General features: G+C 49.8%; 1 protein-coding gene across 4 annotated transcripts in view; it reads left to right on the top strand.

Moving 5' to 3' along the window:
• INSC (INSC spindle orientation adaptor protein) overlaps positions 1-16069 on the top strand; it is a 126755-nt gene that overhangs the window by 84798 nt on the left and 25888 nt on the right. The gene's annotated exons all lie outside the window — the stretch shown is intronic.

Genomic DNA, 16069 nt, shown 5'->3' with positions numbered 1-16069 from the left:
GCAGGGTTGGGGGAAGTACCGTGAGTCTGTTCCTGTGACTGGTCTATGTGGGGATGGTACAAGCAAACTGCTCTGCATCTGTGTCTCACACTCTGGTCCCGACCGCCCAGAAAACCCACACCCTACCCCCAGCTTCTTGACTTTGGTCTGGACTCCCAGACAGATGGTCATCTTACTTTATGCCCGACCTCTTTCCAAATCTAGTGAGAGACAGGGTCACAGGATCACGGCTCAGAGATGCTCGTAGCTGTGGATGGAGAGTGGATGGGGAATCTGCTCATTTTATAGACAGGAAGGCTGTGGCTCAGAATGGGGAGGTAATTTATCTGAGGCCACACAGCAAGGTAGTGGAGGAGCTAGTGCCAGTTCCTCTGAATAGAGTGTCCCCTCCCACGGGGTCGGAAGCCTTTGTATGTGTGTGCTCACCTAGATGGCTAAATGGAGGAGGGGGCGGTGGCGAGATAGGTAGACAGACGGACAGACTTCATGAAGCAAATGCATTGAGCATCTCCAGCTTCATGTGCTGAAAAATCTTCTCTTTTCCCATAAAATCTTCTTCCTTGGACAGTGGAAAAATGGCCAGGCAGGATTTGTTTCTCATCTTCTTTCACACTTATTGGCAGGAAGAATAGGAGGAGAAAAGAGCAGGGACTGGAATTGCCGATCCTCTAAGAGCAGTGGATTTCTTGGCTGTAGAGGGTTTGCAGAGCAGCAGGGAAATTTCAATCCAGGGAAGAAAACCGGCAGGGTTTTTTGTTTAGAGTTGAAAACCTGTGTGGCTGGGAACGCTGGAGGTAATTTTTCCTTCCACCTTCTCAATGCTGCTCCAAAGCCAGAAGGCACAAATGCATGTTGGCCAGGCCAGATGGGCCACCTGCCCCGCAAGCATCATCTGAGTGCTTACTCAGTGCCCGAGACTGAGTTAGCCTCTTCCACACATCCCTTCATTAACCCACCAAAACCTGGTAAGGTGAGCACTATTCACATCTCCTTCCTAAAGACGAGGAAACTGAGGCTCAGGCAGTTTAAATGACTTGCCTAAAATCACATAGTAAGTTTCGGAGCCAGGATTTGGACCCCGTCTGTCTGAGTCCAATCCCCAGTCTGCCTCCCGCCTTGCTGGTCTCATAGATACTCTCAGAGCCCCAAAAGGTCCCCACAGCTAAACCGCCGCCACCTTGCTGCTCCTGGCCAAGGTCCTAATCCTCCACCCCCAGCTGGCACAGGAGAAGGAAGCCTATCTGGGCATCCCGTCCTCCAGGTCAGACACTTCCAGACATGGACATTCCTGAAACACCCGCTCTGTGCCAGGCACTGAGTAGGAGGGAGAGGGGAAGAGCCCCCCGAGGGCCTGAAACAGCAACTACATTGTACAGCAAGTGTGGGGCTTGCACAGCGGCTCCACATGCATTTTCATTTCACTGGATGCCTGCACATTTGAGGCCTTGTGTGCAAGCATCCCCATTGCACAGATGCAGAAGCCAAGGCCTATAGAGGTGAAATGACTTGTTGCACAGAATCAAATGGCTTGTAATGCACTCATTCAGCAAATATTTATTGACTCTCTGCTGTTTGCCAGGCACTGTTTTAGGTGCCGGGAGCACAGCAGTGAACAGAACAAACAACCCCTGTCCCCATGGAGCTGGCCTCCTGGAGCAGAGGGGGTAAGCTGCGGCCTGCGGGCCAGAGTCAGCCTGCTGCCTGCTTTTGTATATATGGCCCATGAGCTAAGAGTGGTTTTCTCATTTTTAAATGGTTGAAAAAAATCAGAAGAATAACGTTTTGTGTCAGAGGAAAGTTATGTGAAATTCAAATTTTTGATCCATAGTTTTATGGGAGTACTGCTGTTCTCATTGTTGAGGGGTTGTCTGTGTCTGCTTTCACCTCACAACAGCAGAATCGATCATTGCAAGAGCCCATAGGGCCCGCAAAGTCAAAAATATTTACTATCTGGCCCTCTGCAGCAAATGTTGGTGGACCCCTGTTCTATCAGGTAATAAGGACGTCACGATGATGACAAAAAGGACAATCCCTACCACATACCACATACTTGCTTTGAGCGAGCACTTTGCTAAGCCCCTCCTTTCCTTGTGTCATTTAATCGTTAATCCATTGGCACTGTTATTATCCTCATTGTTTATGGAAGGAAGGGAGACTCAGAGACTTGAAGCAACTTGCTCAAGAGCACACAGCTAATAAATGGCTTTGCAGTAATTTAATAGCAGCTCTGCCCAGTCAGAGCCAGCCTGGGCCGCGAACCATTAGGCGAACCCAGGACTTAAATCTGATATTGTGAGGCCAATGTCCACACTGTTTTCCTCCGCATCATGCTGCTTCCCAAGTTCTGAGAAGTTCCAGAGACACCCAGGGAGGACTTGGCCCACACCTGTCACCATCTGTGATCCAGATGGCTGAGCGCTGGCCTCAGGCTGTGGTGTGGTGGACCATTGTCAGTGCTTACAGTGGGGAAATCCAAGGACTGGGTGGGGGGGGTGAAGGCGGGGTGCTGAAGCAGTGCCCAGGGGCTCTTGCCAGCCGCCCACTCCCCCGGCACAGTCATGCCCTAATCAGATAATGTCAAAGTCCCAGCCTTCCCCTGATTTACTGGCCTGGCCACCACGCTGAGGCTCGCTTAATTAATTGGCAGTAAGAAATGCACTGGATTTGGTGAAATTCATCTCTGTCATGTGGTTCCCCCCACTCCCATCCAACCTTGAAGAGGTTCATTAAATCATGCACAGACCTCAGCGGCGGAGGTGTGGGTCTAGTCGGGTCACCAGGCACCCCCATCCGTCCCCAGCCCTGCCGTGTGATGCCCAGCTCTGTTGGCTTTGGGGCATTTGTGGCCAAAGACTCAGTGGAGGGTTCATTCATTCACTCACAGGAAGTCACTTCATCATCGGCTTCTTCATTTCTCTGTCATCCAGTTGGTCAGTTACTTTAATTTACTCAGCTCACTCCTTCAGTTAACTCACTCACGCAGTGGGGAAACCATGGCCTCTGAGAGCCAGGCTCTCCTGGGTTGGAACCCAGACTTCTCTACCTATGATCTTGGATGCATTTCCCTGGGAAAGTTGCTTAGCTTCCCAGAAGCATGACTTCCTCATCAGTCAAATGGGCGTGATGACGTCTCCCTCCCAGGACTGTCCGAGAAGAACAGACGTACAGTAACCTGGTGCCTGGCAAACACCTGTCACCGAAGAAATGGTGGCCATGTGATTGCAGCAGGTCCGAGACTCCTCGCTGGGGTTTGGAAATCAGAGGCCTCAGGGAGGTTACTGTCTGTTGGAGGAGGGAGCACTAGCATGCCAGCAGGAGGGGCCAGCGTGCAAAGAGGCCACCCGGTGCACAGGATGGAGAAGCTGGGTAGGGCTGGAACTCAAGTTCTCACAACCTTTCCATTTTGCAGGTGAGGAAACTGAGACTCAGAGACTATGTGTCCTCAGCTTGGGTCCAAACCCAAGTCTGGCTGGTTCCAAAGCCCATGTTCTTTATACTGTGCTGCCCTGGGAAGAGCTGGCCCTTCTGAGGTGGGAACCGCAGGAACAGCTCCCTGGGAGCCAGGCTCTGGGTGTCGATCTGGGCAGAGGGCAGACATGGACGCTCCCCGAGCAGGGCTGGAGATGTCTAAACACAGCAAAGCCCTCCCCAGAGGTATCGGAAGGGTCTTTCAAGCCTCCATTCTCTCTTTCCAGAGGTCTGATTCATCCTGGCTGTGGCCTCCTCACAATCGTGTTCCCCCTGTATCAGCGAGTTTCAGGAAGTCTGTCCTGCCTTCCCTGTGTCCTTGGCAGACAATCACCCCTCAACCCCCAGCCCCCGTGCTGGGCTCTGGGAAGGAGAGACAAGCAGCTGTGTTCCCTGCCTCCCTAGATGGCCAAGTGGGGAGAGGCCCAGCAGTACACACAGTGGGAAGGGCTGTCCCAGGCCATGAGAGGCACAGGCCCACAGTACCACCTCCACCTGGGGTGCTGGTGAAGGCAAGACCAAGGAAGCATTGAGGCTGGACCCAGAGTGCCAAGGAGGAGCTCCCAGGTGGGCTGGGGAGAGTGGCCTTGGTAGAGGCAGAGGGACTCTGCTGGCCAGTCAGCGGTGGGGCTATCAGCCTTTTAGGAGCTCAGTGAGTTCAGGGAGCCCAGAAGAGGAGGTGGTGTCCTCTGGACCCGACCTTGGAGAAGACTAGAGGAAGAAAATGAAGCCAAGGAGGGAGTGAGGGCCCCAGAGCACATAGCCTGATGACAGCCGATGCAGCCAATTCAGCCTGGGTGGTCAGGTGACCCAGCCTGCCTGCGCCGGTCAGGGCAGCCTTCCTGGAGGACTAGAGCTGGGAGGGTGGATGGGCACCAAGAAAAGAGAGGACTGTGGGGTTTGGGTGAGGCTGCAAGGGGGCCAGGGAGCAAGTCACTCCTCTCTGGATCTCAGCTTCCTCTTCATAAAATGAGGACGACCCCTCCTTCGTGGGGCCACCGTGATGATGCAGTGCAGCAGTGGGGGTGGGGCCCCCAGCCTGGAGCCTGTGTGGAGGAGCACTCAGCCTGTGTCTGCTTCCCTTCCCTCCTCCTTGCCCCTTTGTCTCCAACTTTTCAGGCTGATCTGGGGAAAACTCTGCATACCCCAAAAAGGTTGAGTCCTCGGGATTTTGCACCAGTCCTGGCAGAGTTCTGGGTGTTCCAAGTGGCTAAAGGGATGGTTAGGGCACTGTTGGTGCAGAGGCTGGGGTTGGACAGGGCCAGGGGCCAGGATGGGGTTCGAGGGGGCTGTGGAGTAGAGCTGGACTGGGGGCTGTGGTCCAGGTGAGGGGCCGAGGATCTGAGGGGCAGGAACCAACAGATCCGGGGCCATAATAGGTGGGGGACACTCAAAGCCCCGTGCTCAGACAGCCTCAGACAACCTCCAAGGTGGTTCTAACAATTGCCTCCTCCAGCCTTGAGATCAGAGACAATCTTGCTTTCCAGAGAGCTTCCTTTTATTACCACCCCCTGCCTCTTGTTTTATTTTTCAAATAAGAAGTTCACCCTGTGCTGGAGCCAAGGGGAGAATTTAATGAAAATCGATGGAGAAATTAAAAATGAACAGGAGGAGGAGGGCTCAATTTCAAGTCCAAGAAGAAATTCATCAGTGGCAAGAGATGGGAAACCGCTGCCTGTCTGCATGCATCTCCCTCACTCCTACCCCGTTTCCTGGGGCAGCTTCTTGGGATTGAGATGCCCTAACATCTGAAGGGCTGGCTGGAGATAGAGACAGAGAGGCCTGGACCCAGCTACTGAAACCCCAGAGACCCTGGGCAGGAAGGAGCGGGGTGCAGGGGGGCGGTGGGAGCTCTGCCATTCCAGCTACTGTTTTACAGAAATTTCTCTCCACTGCTTGCTCCTTGTAGGGTTGCAGAAGGTCAGAAATAGGTAATATTTGCAAAAAAGAAAAGTTAACCAGTTTTTCTTATCCTTTTGCTTATTTGATTCTCACAATCATTTTGCAAGGAAGGCAGGGAGAGATGGTCACACCCATTTTACAGAAGGGGAGGTTGAGGCTAGAAAGCATAGAGACACTGGGAGAGGCAGAGCCTGGGCTGAGAACCCCAATCTTTTGCTCCCAGCCATAGGTTCAGTTTGCTACAAGCCCCTCCCCACCCCACCTCATTAGCTGAAAGAGGTAGTGGCATAGCAGGCAGACCCCAGGGGGAGGGAGCTGCTTATCTGGATTGAGTGAGTTCTCATATGTAAGGCTGGGTGGGGAGAGAGGGGCTGTGGATGCTAGGTAAGAAATCTTTGGTGAATTTGACTTGCAGCCCCTTCTGTATATAGGAGTATCTCCTCGAGAGAGGGAGAGGGAGAATGCCTCTGAATGGAGATCCACATGCCTCCCCATCCCTCTTTGGGGCTCAACCCTCCTAGGCTTATCAGCTAGGCCTTCACCTGCCCAGAGAATGAGCTAGGACTGCGCAGAGAATCCCAGGGTGCCAGGTCAGCTGTCTGTGCTGTGACTGGCCTACAGGCAGACAGCAGTGGGGACTGCCATTGTCACCTTCCCCAGCCCTGCAAGGAGGCTTTCTAGAGGGAGTGTGGCTCGTTCCCTTCCCCACTGCAAAGTCTCCCAACCTCCTCCATCTGCCTTGAAGGTAGAGGTTGGGCGGACTTGAAGGAGGCCAGGGTGTGAAGAGACAGAACAAAATTAGGCACACTGCCCACCCCCTCCGCCTCTCCCCGCGAGGATTCACGCTGAGATTACGGGCCAGTATTACCCAGGCTGCAGGAAGGCCTGGCTGGCCGGGGGGCTGCATCCCACAGGCAAGGTCCAGCCTGAGTGTGGAGAAGGCGCGGGGCCTCCGGGCAGCGGGCGGAGGAAGCGCTTCCTCGCCGGGTCCCCATGCGCTGTGCAACAGCGGCCCCTGGTGGACCAGAGCGGCAGCGGCAGCCCTGCCACGCTGCCTGGGGCTGTGTTCTCTTGGAGCTGGCCAGGCTGGTGGGCTCTGGGCCCCAAAACGGTGGTCAGGGCCAGTGTGTCCTTGTGTAACATGTGTGTGTGTGCGCATAGAGGGCGGGGGCTTGCAAATTCGAGGCAACAGGCGCTTCTTCCGGCTGAGCCAGACTCCTCTAGGCGGAGCATGTGGATACTTCTAACAAGTCTCTAGCTTCCAGGCTTCCCCAGCGAGTGTGTCCTGTGCTTTCCTGGAGCAGAATGCTTCATAAGCCCCCTAGTTCTCACTGGACAAAATACAAACCTGTCGGCCTGGCACTGAAGGTGCCCTCCAGCAAGCAGCCTCCAGCACACTGCCTGTGTGGTACACAGGTCTGGGCTCCACGCCCAGCTTCACCACCTTCTCACACCCCTGCCACCCCTGGGCTCATCACATGGAAAGCAGAGCAATAATCATTGCCTTGCAGTTTGTGAGGACACAATGAGTCAGTGCGCCATACATGTGAGTCATTTCCCCCTTCCCGCTGGATTCCTCCCCTGAGCGTCCAAGGGGCTTCCTTGTCTTGGAGCCCCTGCCTGGGCTGGGGTCTCCCAGTGGAATGTTCCACTTGCACTTGCTGACATGCCTCAAATACTCCTTCCCTGGACAGCCTCCCCGACTGCTCTCCTTCCTCTGGGTGCTCACACCATGCTCATGCTCAGTGCTGCTCCTGGAGCGTGTTCCCCCTGCCTGGCCTCAGAGCTCAGTCTGAGCTTCCCCACCAGCAGGCACCATCTGGTCCCCTTGGTCCATCAGGGAAGAGGCTGCACACAGGTGAACAATGTTGGCTGTGTGACTGAGTAAACACTGTTGGAAGAGCTCTGGTGCCTTATTCCGCATTGCAGATGGGAGGATAGAGGCCCAGAGGGAGGAAGGACATACATGCCACGTGCCCACTGTTAGCAGCATGGCTGAGACCAGGATGCAGGCGTCTGACTTCACTCAGACACAGCCTGGCAGGGCCTCTGGGAGCAGTTTCAGGCCCCTGTGTGGGGTGGCAGGATGGGAGCAAAGACATTGTCCCTCAGCAAGGACAGAATGACTACAAATCTTCATATGGGATTTGCCCTGAGCCCCCTCTTGTATCATCTAATCCTGGTAATTTGTTCTAGCTCCCCCCCCCCATTCCTCTAGCCCTGAACCCATGTTCTTGGGTCCCCAAACAGACCTTGTCCCCAGGTTGGGGGTCATCGGAGAGACCCTGGGCCCAGCCCTTCCTTTGCCACCAGTTTGCTGAGGAGCCACAGGAAGTTTCCTAATCCCCATGAGTCTCGATTTTCTCACTTGGTGGAGGGAGATACTGGTCTGCTGGTCTGTGCGCCACGTGCAATAATTTTGGAAGACAAATGTGGTTAACAGAAGCTAGAAGGTGTTCAGCTGGCTGGGCTGCGATTTCTGGTGCCTCTTCTCTGGGATTGGGTGTGTGTTGAGGAGGTGGTGTTCCTCTCGGAGTTGTCAGAAGAGAGCTGGGCACCTCCCTCTCCCTGTGAGTTCACAGACGGAGGCCTGTGTGTGTATGTGTGTGTGTGTGTGTGTGTGTGTGTCTGGTCAGATGAGGGGTTCCAAGCTCAGCAGGGTAAAATGTTGGTCAAAGTGGGCTTCCTGGCTGCACCCCGAGCAACCTGGCGAGAGCAGAAAATGAATAAGAAATCAGATGTCAGAGTGATGCTCATGCTGGGAGAAGGGAAGCTGTGCTGCAGGGAAGCAAGGGTCACTCAGGGCACTGGATGGGTGCAGGGGTGGGGGCCTACTGTCTTCACCCTTTAGCTTCCGGAGTGGGGCAAGGGCTAGTTTGGAGAGGAGCAGGGGAAAGGAAGTTTCTGGGGCAGGGAAAGGAGACGGTGAGGAGACTGAGAAGATGACAGAGGATGCAGGTTTGGGGGCAGAGTCTGACTAGGGAGGACCCACTTCCTGGGAACAGCCTGGCACTGACAGCACAGTATTGGCAGCAGGCCAGCCCTCAAAGCACAACGTCCACCAACCCCTGACAGGACGTGGTGGGTCCTCTGATCACGCGCAGAGACAAAGAGAGACAGGGAGAGAGAAGAGTGATGAGAAAGAGGAAGAGACTTAGAGAAGGATGAGAGAGGGAGGAGAGATGGAAAGACACAGATAATGAACACCACAGTTGCCAAAGGAGAGTTTCATTCTCCTTTGGGACGCTTCAGAAGTCGGGATAAGTAGTTTGCAGCCTTGTGACAGCTGACAAGGCAGTGCCCTGACTGTGACCTGCTTGGAGACATAGTGATCTCTCATGATGGTTTTAATTTTCATTTTCCAGATGAGTAATGATTTTGAGCATTTTTCCATATCCTTACTGACCATTTGGTTATCTTCTTTTTGTGAAATGTCTGTCTGAGACTTTGGCCCATTTTAAGAAATTGAGTTGTCTTTTTCTTATTGAATTATAAACTTTAAAAAATATATTCTGCATACGAATTCTTTGTTGGGTACATTTATTGAGAATATAGACTCTTAGCCTGTAGTTTGCTTTTTCATTCAATTAATGGTGTCTTCTGATGAATAGAAATTCTTAACTTTGATGAAGTCCAATTTATTGAGCTTTTCTTTTGTAGTTAATACTTCTTGTGTCCATTTAAGAAATGTTTGTTTTCCCCCAGCTCATGAAGATAGTCTCCTATATTTTCTTCCAGGAGCTTTATTGTTTTACCTTTCACATTTCAGTCTATGATCTACTTCAGATTAATTGTTTTTAATGGTGTTCAAGGTTCAGTGTTTTCAATATGATGCTCAGTTGAGCCAGCACCGTTTATCAAAAAGACCATCTTTTCATCACTGAATTAAAGTGGTGCCTTTGTTGTAAGATGACGACATATGTATGAGTCCATTTCTGGACTTTTTTTCTGTTCCATTAGTCTTTTTGTCCATCCTTGTGCCAATATGGCACTGTATGAGTCTTTGTAGTTTATAATAAAATTTTTCTATTTTGTAGAATAAATCCTCCAACTTTGTTCTTCTTTAAGATTATCTTGGTAATTCTAAGTTCTTTGCATTTTTATATATATTTTAAGATCAGCTTGTTAATTTCCACACAAACACCTGCTGAAAATTTGATTGGGATTTCTTTAAATTTATAAATAAATTTTGGGATATTTGACATCTTAAACAGTATAAGGTACTCCAACCAATAAATGTAATATATCTCTCTGCTTAGATAGATTGTCTTTAATTTCTCTCAGCAAGGTTTTGAATTTTCAGTGTTGACATCTTGCACATCTTTTTTAGACTTATTTCTAGGTATATGTTTTTTTAATTAAAAAAATTTTATTGAGGTAATATTGGTTTATAAAACTACATAAATTTCAGGTGCACATCATTGTATTTCAACTTCTGTATAGACTACATCATGTTAACCACTAAATGTCTACTTTCCATACTAGGTATGTTTTTGTACTAATGTAATTGTTATTTTAAAATTTTTATTTTCTAATTCTTTCTTGCTAATACGTAGAAAGTACAATTTTGAATGTTATACCTAATGACCTTGCTAAATTCACTTATTAATTTTAATGGTGTGTAGATTTTTTTGGATTTTATGTGGATTCGGATTGTGTACCCAATCATGTGATCTGGAAATTATGACAACTTTACTTCCTTTTTTCAAATTGTTTGTTTTATCTATTTCTTTTTCTTGTCTTACTGCATTGGCCAGGGCCACCATAAAATGTTAAATAGGAGTGCTGGAATGGATCTCTCCGTCTTGTTACTGATTTCAGGAGAAGCACTTTCAATATTTTATTCACTATTTAATTATTAAGTATGATATTATTATCACATGAAGGATTAGAAAGTTGAGAGAAGGTGAGTACCTTGCTCACTTCACCTACTCAGCAGGTAGCACAGCTGAGGTGTAAAGCCAGGCTCTCATCTCCCCCGGGATTGTGAACTTCCAGTGCATCACAGGGACCTCTAGAGCAGTGGCGCTCGACCCAGGATCTCCATCAGAGTCACTTGAGGAGTCTTTAACAATATTGATGCCAAGGCTCCACCCCAGACCGATTAACTCAGGATTTCTGGTGGTGATGCCCAGGTATTAGTGTTTTAAAACTTTCCCAGATGATTTTAATCATCTGAGAACCACTAATCTAGAAGCACTTTGGGTGCATTTCAGATCCCAGCTGTGCCCAGTAGTGCTTTGCTGAAAATTTCACATCAGCACAAACCTAGAAACCCTAACCCAAGGGGAAATGGGCTTGTTCCTAGTGACCTTTTGATGCCTTCTCCCAAACTTCGCTCCTCCCCCCTCTAAATGCCTTCAGAGAGTCGTTTGATTATCAGCTTTGAGGAAAATCATCTGCTTGACAGGGAAATTATTTCCTGTTTATATCCTTAAGTGACCCAATCCTGGAATTCTCTCCACCTCAATAACTCGCCTCTCTTTACCTTACTGACTTGCTTGCCAAGCTGGATATATCATCCCTTTCATCCATTGTCCTATTCCTTATTACATATTAACACCGGTATTTATCCATTTGGGAACTTAGCTCTTAATCAAAGATTCTTGTTTGAAATAGCAAAAGAGGCTGAATGGGATCTTGGATCTGTGAGTTTGGGTGGAGGATAATATTAGCCTCCTAAAGGCCCGTTATGCTTTCTGTAGCTTTCTGTTGAGCTGTCAGCTCTGCCACTAATCCTTAAAACAAATGCCTCATTTTATAAAGTGAGCCTTTAACCCCTTGTGTTGTTCACAGACTTTGTCCTGACCCTGCACTGATACAGTTTACATGCACATTCAGATCCTGCTTCTGGCCCTGGGGTTCATTTACTACCCCTAATGCTTCGCCCTGTCCCTTGGCTCACACATGCTTTCTCGGGCATGACCCTTGCTTCCATCTCTGACAATGACTGAATTTTCCCTCTGGCTGCACCCTGGGCCAACAGATCTGTTCTACCTGGAACCATGAGCAGGCTTCCAACTGCTCTTTTTTTTTTCCTGTAGACTTTAGGTGTCTGAGTGGATAGAAAGGTGAAGCAGGAAATTTGGGGGTCTTTAGGTCATGCTCCCTCCCCTGAAGCACGCTCATGATTCTGTTTAACTGTTAAAACCCAGCAGCTAACTCCTCTTTCTTTCCCTAAAAACTAAATGTGCAAAAAGTTACTGGAAAACAGCAGCTCAGCACCCATGATAGGTGATGGGCCTTTGTATACCAGCCTGTGTCCCTTAGGTATTTGCATAAAAGCCAGCACTGATGCTTTTCCATTAATCAGTAGGAGAACATTGCTAAAAAATCTGATGTGATGTTTACTGTATATTTTGGGTTTCTCAACCGTGTGGCTTCCATGCTTCTTCTCTCACTTCCTGGGGAGAATGTCAGCATTCACCAGCTCCCTCTGTGTCCAGACTCCAGGTGCATCGGCCCTGCTGCCCAGGTGATGACAGGCCAGAGCATCCTTGTCACCACTTGCGTGCCCTCCCATGAGGAAAGCTTGGCCTCGGGCCCGGGCCCATCCTACTCCATGGAAAAGCTAATTACCTCTAAGTGCTTCCAGCAGCAGTTCTTTAGGGATGTGGAAGTGCTTTGATTAGATTGCACTTTTGGCATCATTAAGGTTATGACTGGGGATGGGAAGTGGGTGATTGCGGATGGAGACTTTCCAGAAATGGGACCAGTGTTTGAGGAAGCTGGCCTCAGGCTGAGCTACTCTATGACAGGGTCCGTCATAGGAGCTGAGCTGAGCAGCCGCCACCGACTTGGCCATCTCTTTAGCTTCTCCCTTCATCGCTCTTCCCAAAGGCCCCACAGAGGGGGCGCAGGGCGAGGAGTGAGGAGACCAGGATGGGAGTCCTAGCCTAGCATTAACTTGCTTCGTGGTCCAGGCAATCTCTCCCCCAACCTGGGCCTCTGTTTTTTCATCATTCAGCCCACACTTCACAACTTAACTGTGTGTGTCAGGCTTCAGCTGGGTGCTGGGGACCAGAGATGATTCAGTACAGGAGCTGCCCTGAGCAGCTCAGATCTAGTATGGGGATAGGCACGTAAACTGATGAGGAAATTCCAACATGGGAAGTGCTCCAGCTGTGGTCAGACCAGAGTGGTGTGGCAGCTGAGAAAACAGAGACTCTCAGGTCCGTGTTCACAGAGGAAGTCACTTCTGAGAGGGGTCTGAGACGGGAGTGAGGAGGGAAGACAGGGAAGACGACGACTTCAGCTGTAGAGTGCACCGGGTTTGAGGTGCCGTGGAATACCCAGGCAACTTAGTTTGAGAATTAAACATAAAGAGATCCAGTAGCAGGTTGGAAATGTAGATGCGGATTTCAGAAAAGAAGATCCAGGCTGGAGGCTAGGTTTGGGGGTCATCGTAGGAGTCATTGAGGTCCCTTGGGTTAGGGTGCTGTTGACGGAGATGGTACAAAGTGGGCTGACAGGAAAACCTGGGGCTAAGAAGCAGTTAACTAGGGAGGAGCTGAGCCCAAAAAGTAGGGTATCGTGGAGGCCCAGGAAGGAGCGAGGGCCAAGATGGAGGGAGTTCTCCGCAGGGGAGGGGCTGGGCTTTGCTCTGGTCGAGGTCCCAAATCCTTCTTAAGCATATGCTCTCTCTCGCTCTCTCATTTTTTGTTTCTCTCTGTGTCTGTCTGTCTCTCTTTCTCTGTCTCTAATTTCTTGCTGATTCATCTCTGTATCAGGGCCTTGCTCAGCACCATCACGAGATAGGTGCTCAGTCAGCATCTGTGGAACTATAAAGAGATACAGGGACCCTCCTACTTTTTTCTGTTTCTTTCTGAGAGATTGTAATTGTTCATCTTATCATTCCTGGTTAGGAATTAAAACAGGAGTCACTGACCTTTTAGAAGTTCTAGTTCTGGGCTGCACGATCCAAGGACATCCAAACAGGCAGGTAAACCTGGAGGCCCCAACCCAAAGGGCTGAGGTTCCCCATGGGGTCTCAGTCCCAGAGGAGCCTGCAGAAAGATGCCCTGGAGAGAAGTCCCATTGAGAGACCTTGGCTGGGATGGCAGAAGTGAGGGGAGCTGACTCAGGGCCTCATCTCTAGGGTTACTGCCTACAACCACCAGGCGGAGATGAGGTGGAATGATGGCGCCACCATGTGGCAGGCACTGTACACGCATTCTCCCAGTAAATGATTCCAATATCCTCTGGGGTTGGTATTTTTATCCCTAGTTTATGTACAAAGGCTCAAAGCAGGCACAAAAATTGTCCAGCTAGTAAGATACAGAAGTAGGATTCAGACGCAGGTAGGTGTGAGTCCAGAGCCCTGCGTGTTCTGACACTACTGGAACTGGTTCGGGCACTGGGAAGCCCAGAGCCCGGGTGGGGGTCGGGGTGGGCATTCAGGGCCTCCTGTTGTGATGAGCTGGCTGGGTTGGAGCTGCCAAGATGGTGATGGGTACAGAGACCAATTTGGGCGGGTGGCAGAAGGCTAAGTGGCAGGTCAGTAGCATCAGAGCCAAAGGCCTGGGAAATTGGCCCTCGTGACAATCTACCCAATAGAAAAAGGAAAACTCCTAAACAGGCAGTTCATAGAAGAAGACATCCAAATGGCAAAAACCAAATCAGAGCAAATCAAAAACATACGAAAGGACGCCTAGCTTCCTTATAGTAAGGAGACATGCATATTAAAATACAAATTTTACACGCCCATCAAAATGGCAACAATTTAAAATATGACAGTATCAAATGTTGGCAAGAATATGGAGTTACGTGAGTTTATTCATTGCTGGTGGGAATATATACATTGCTCCGTTTTGCAAAACAGTTTGGTAACAGTGGTAAAAATTAAAGATGTGCAATCCCTCTGAGCCAGTAATTCCACTCCTAGACTGAGACACCGAGAGACTCTGGCACATGTGCGCCAGAAGGCATTTAGAAGAATATTCATATCAGCATTTGTATTATAGCAAAACCTGGGAAACAGCTCAAATATTCATCGATGGGAGAATACATAAATGAATTGTGATTGATTTGCACCACGAAATACCACACAGCAGTGAAAATAATGGACCTTGCCACACACAACAACAGGAAGGAACTTCCCAAACATAATGCTGCCTGGGGACAAAAGCACCATACAGTATGATCCCCTTATGTCAAGTGCAAAACCTTGTAAAACTAAACAATATACACAGGCAATAAATCTCTAAAGAAAACAAGGGAATAATAAGCACAAAATTCAGGGTAGTGGCTTATCTGTCAGGGAAAAGCAGAGGCATGAGCTCAAGAATGGTGAACAGGGGCTTTCTGGTTCTATTTTATCCCTAATATTAGAATTTCTGGCTATTAGGCATATACATAAACACATGTAGGTGTTCATTTTATTATTTTTGAATATCTTATAAATTTGCTATATATGTATATATATTCTCTTTTGAAAGGATGATATATTTGATAAGTAGGAAGCTACCAAAAGAGATCTGAAGCATATAAACCAAATTAGAAGGAAATCAAGACAGTGGGCACTTGCATAGGCAGGACGCCCCAGATCCTCTTCTCTGGGAAACCTGAGGGTGGAGAAGGAACGGGGTCTTCACCAGGCTGGGGTCAGGGTCATTTTCCCGGAGTCAGGAATCTGTGGATACCATGTTTCTGGCTGTTTCTCCAAAGCTGCCTTTCCTAAGCAGCCTTTGCTCATGATGTCGCAATGTCATTCCTCTCCTTTACTTGTCTAAGTGTGTCCTCAAGTCTGCAGCCAAGTTTTACCTCCTTGCATTTAGTCCTCATTTACCAAAAGCCTACTGTGTGCCAGGCCTGGAGTACCACGAGCAGGCAAACCGAGGTCCCCGGGCTTGCAGAGCCCCCAGGGAAACAGGCAGACAGACAGGGGAGCAGAGAATCTCCTCACAGCGGTGCTTCTCCAAATTGCTGGCACGTAGAGTCAGCTGGGGACCTTGTTAAAAGGCAGATTCCAGGCTCCCCAGAGAGTCCAGTTGAACAGGTCTAGGTGGGACCAAAAATGTGCTTTGAAGAAACTCTCAGGGAATTTGGTGCAGCTGGTCCACAGACCCCACTTGGAGTAAAAGGGCCCATCATGGTGATAAATGCTACGATGATAGCAGACTGTGAGTGAGCATGAGCTCCAAGGAGGGCCACCTCCCCCAGCTGGGGTGTGGGCATTAAGTCAGGGCGGCTTTCAGGAGGTCTCCCCATGCAGGACCCTCATTGAAGTCACCCATGTAATGGTTATTTGTGGATGAGTCACCTCCCTCACTGCAGGGGACGCCCAGCCCTGGTTCACCTCTGCTCCTGTGCAAGGCTTGGCACACAGTATGTGCTCAGTGGGCTTGCCGAGCAGCATTCTGAGCTGGGAGGAGGCCTAGCATCCAGGCCCTCAGGGACCATCAACTCCTTGGCCTCTCTACTGTGTTCAGATTGGTCCATCTCCAAGCATGTGTTGGGGACTGGGTTTGGGTCTGGTTTGGAAATGACCAGAGTTCCCAGCTGGATTGGGGATGCAACTTCATCTGCATCCAAGACGAGATTAGGGAGACTGGACTGATTGAGACAGTCCCTCACTAGGGACCCTGTAGCTCCCTAGCTGCAGCCTTGGATGGTGCTGGAAGGAGGAAAAGGGGTGAAGGCCAGACAGGCCTGAGAGGTTCCTTATGTTGGCTGTAGGGTTGCTTCCTGTTTCTAGGCC

Source organism: Equus quagga, chromosome 14, assembly GCF_021613505.1.
Source record: "Equus quagga isolate Etosha38 chromosome 14, UCLA_HA_Equagga_1.0, whole genome shotgun sequence".
NCBI lineage: Eukaryota > Metazoa > Chordata > Mammalia > Perissodactyla > Equidae > Equus > Equus quagga.
Note: the sequence above shows the minus strand (reverse complement) of the source record. Positions and strands in the feature narration are given on the sequence as shown.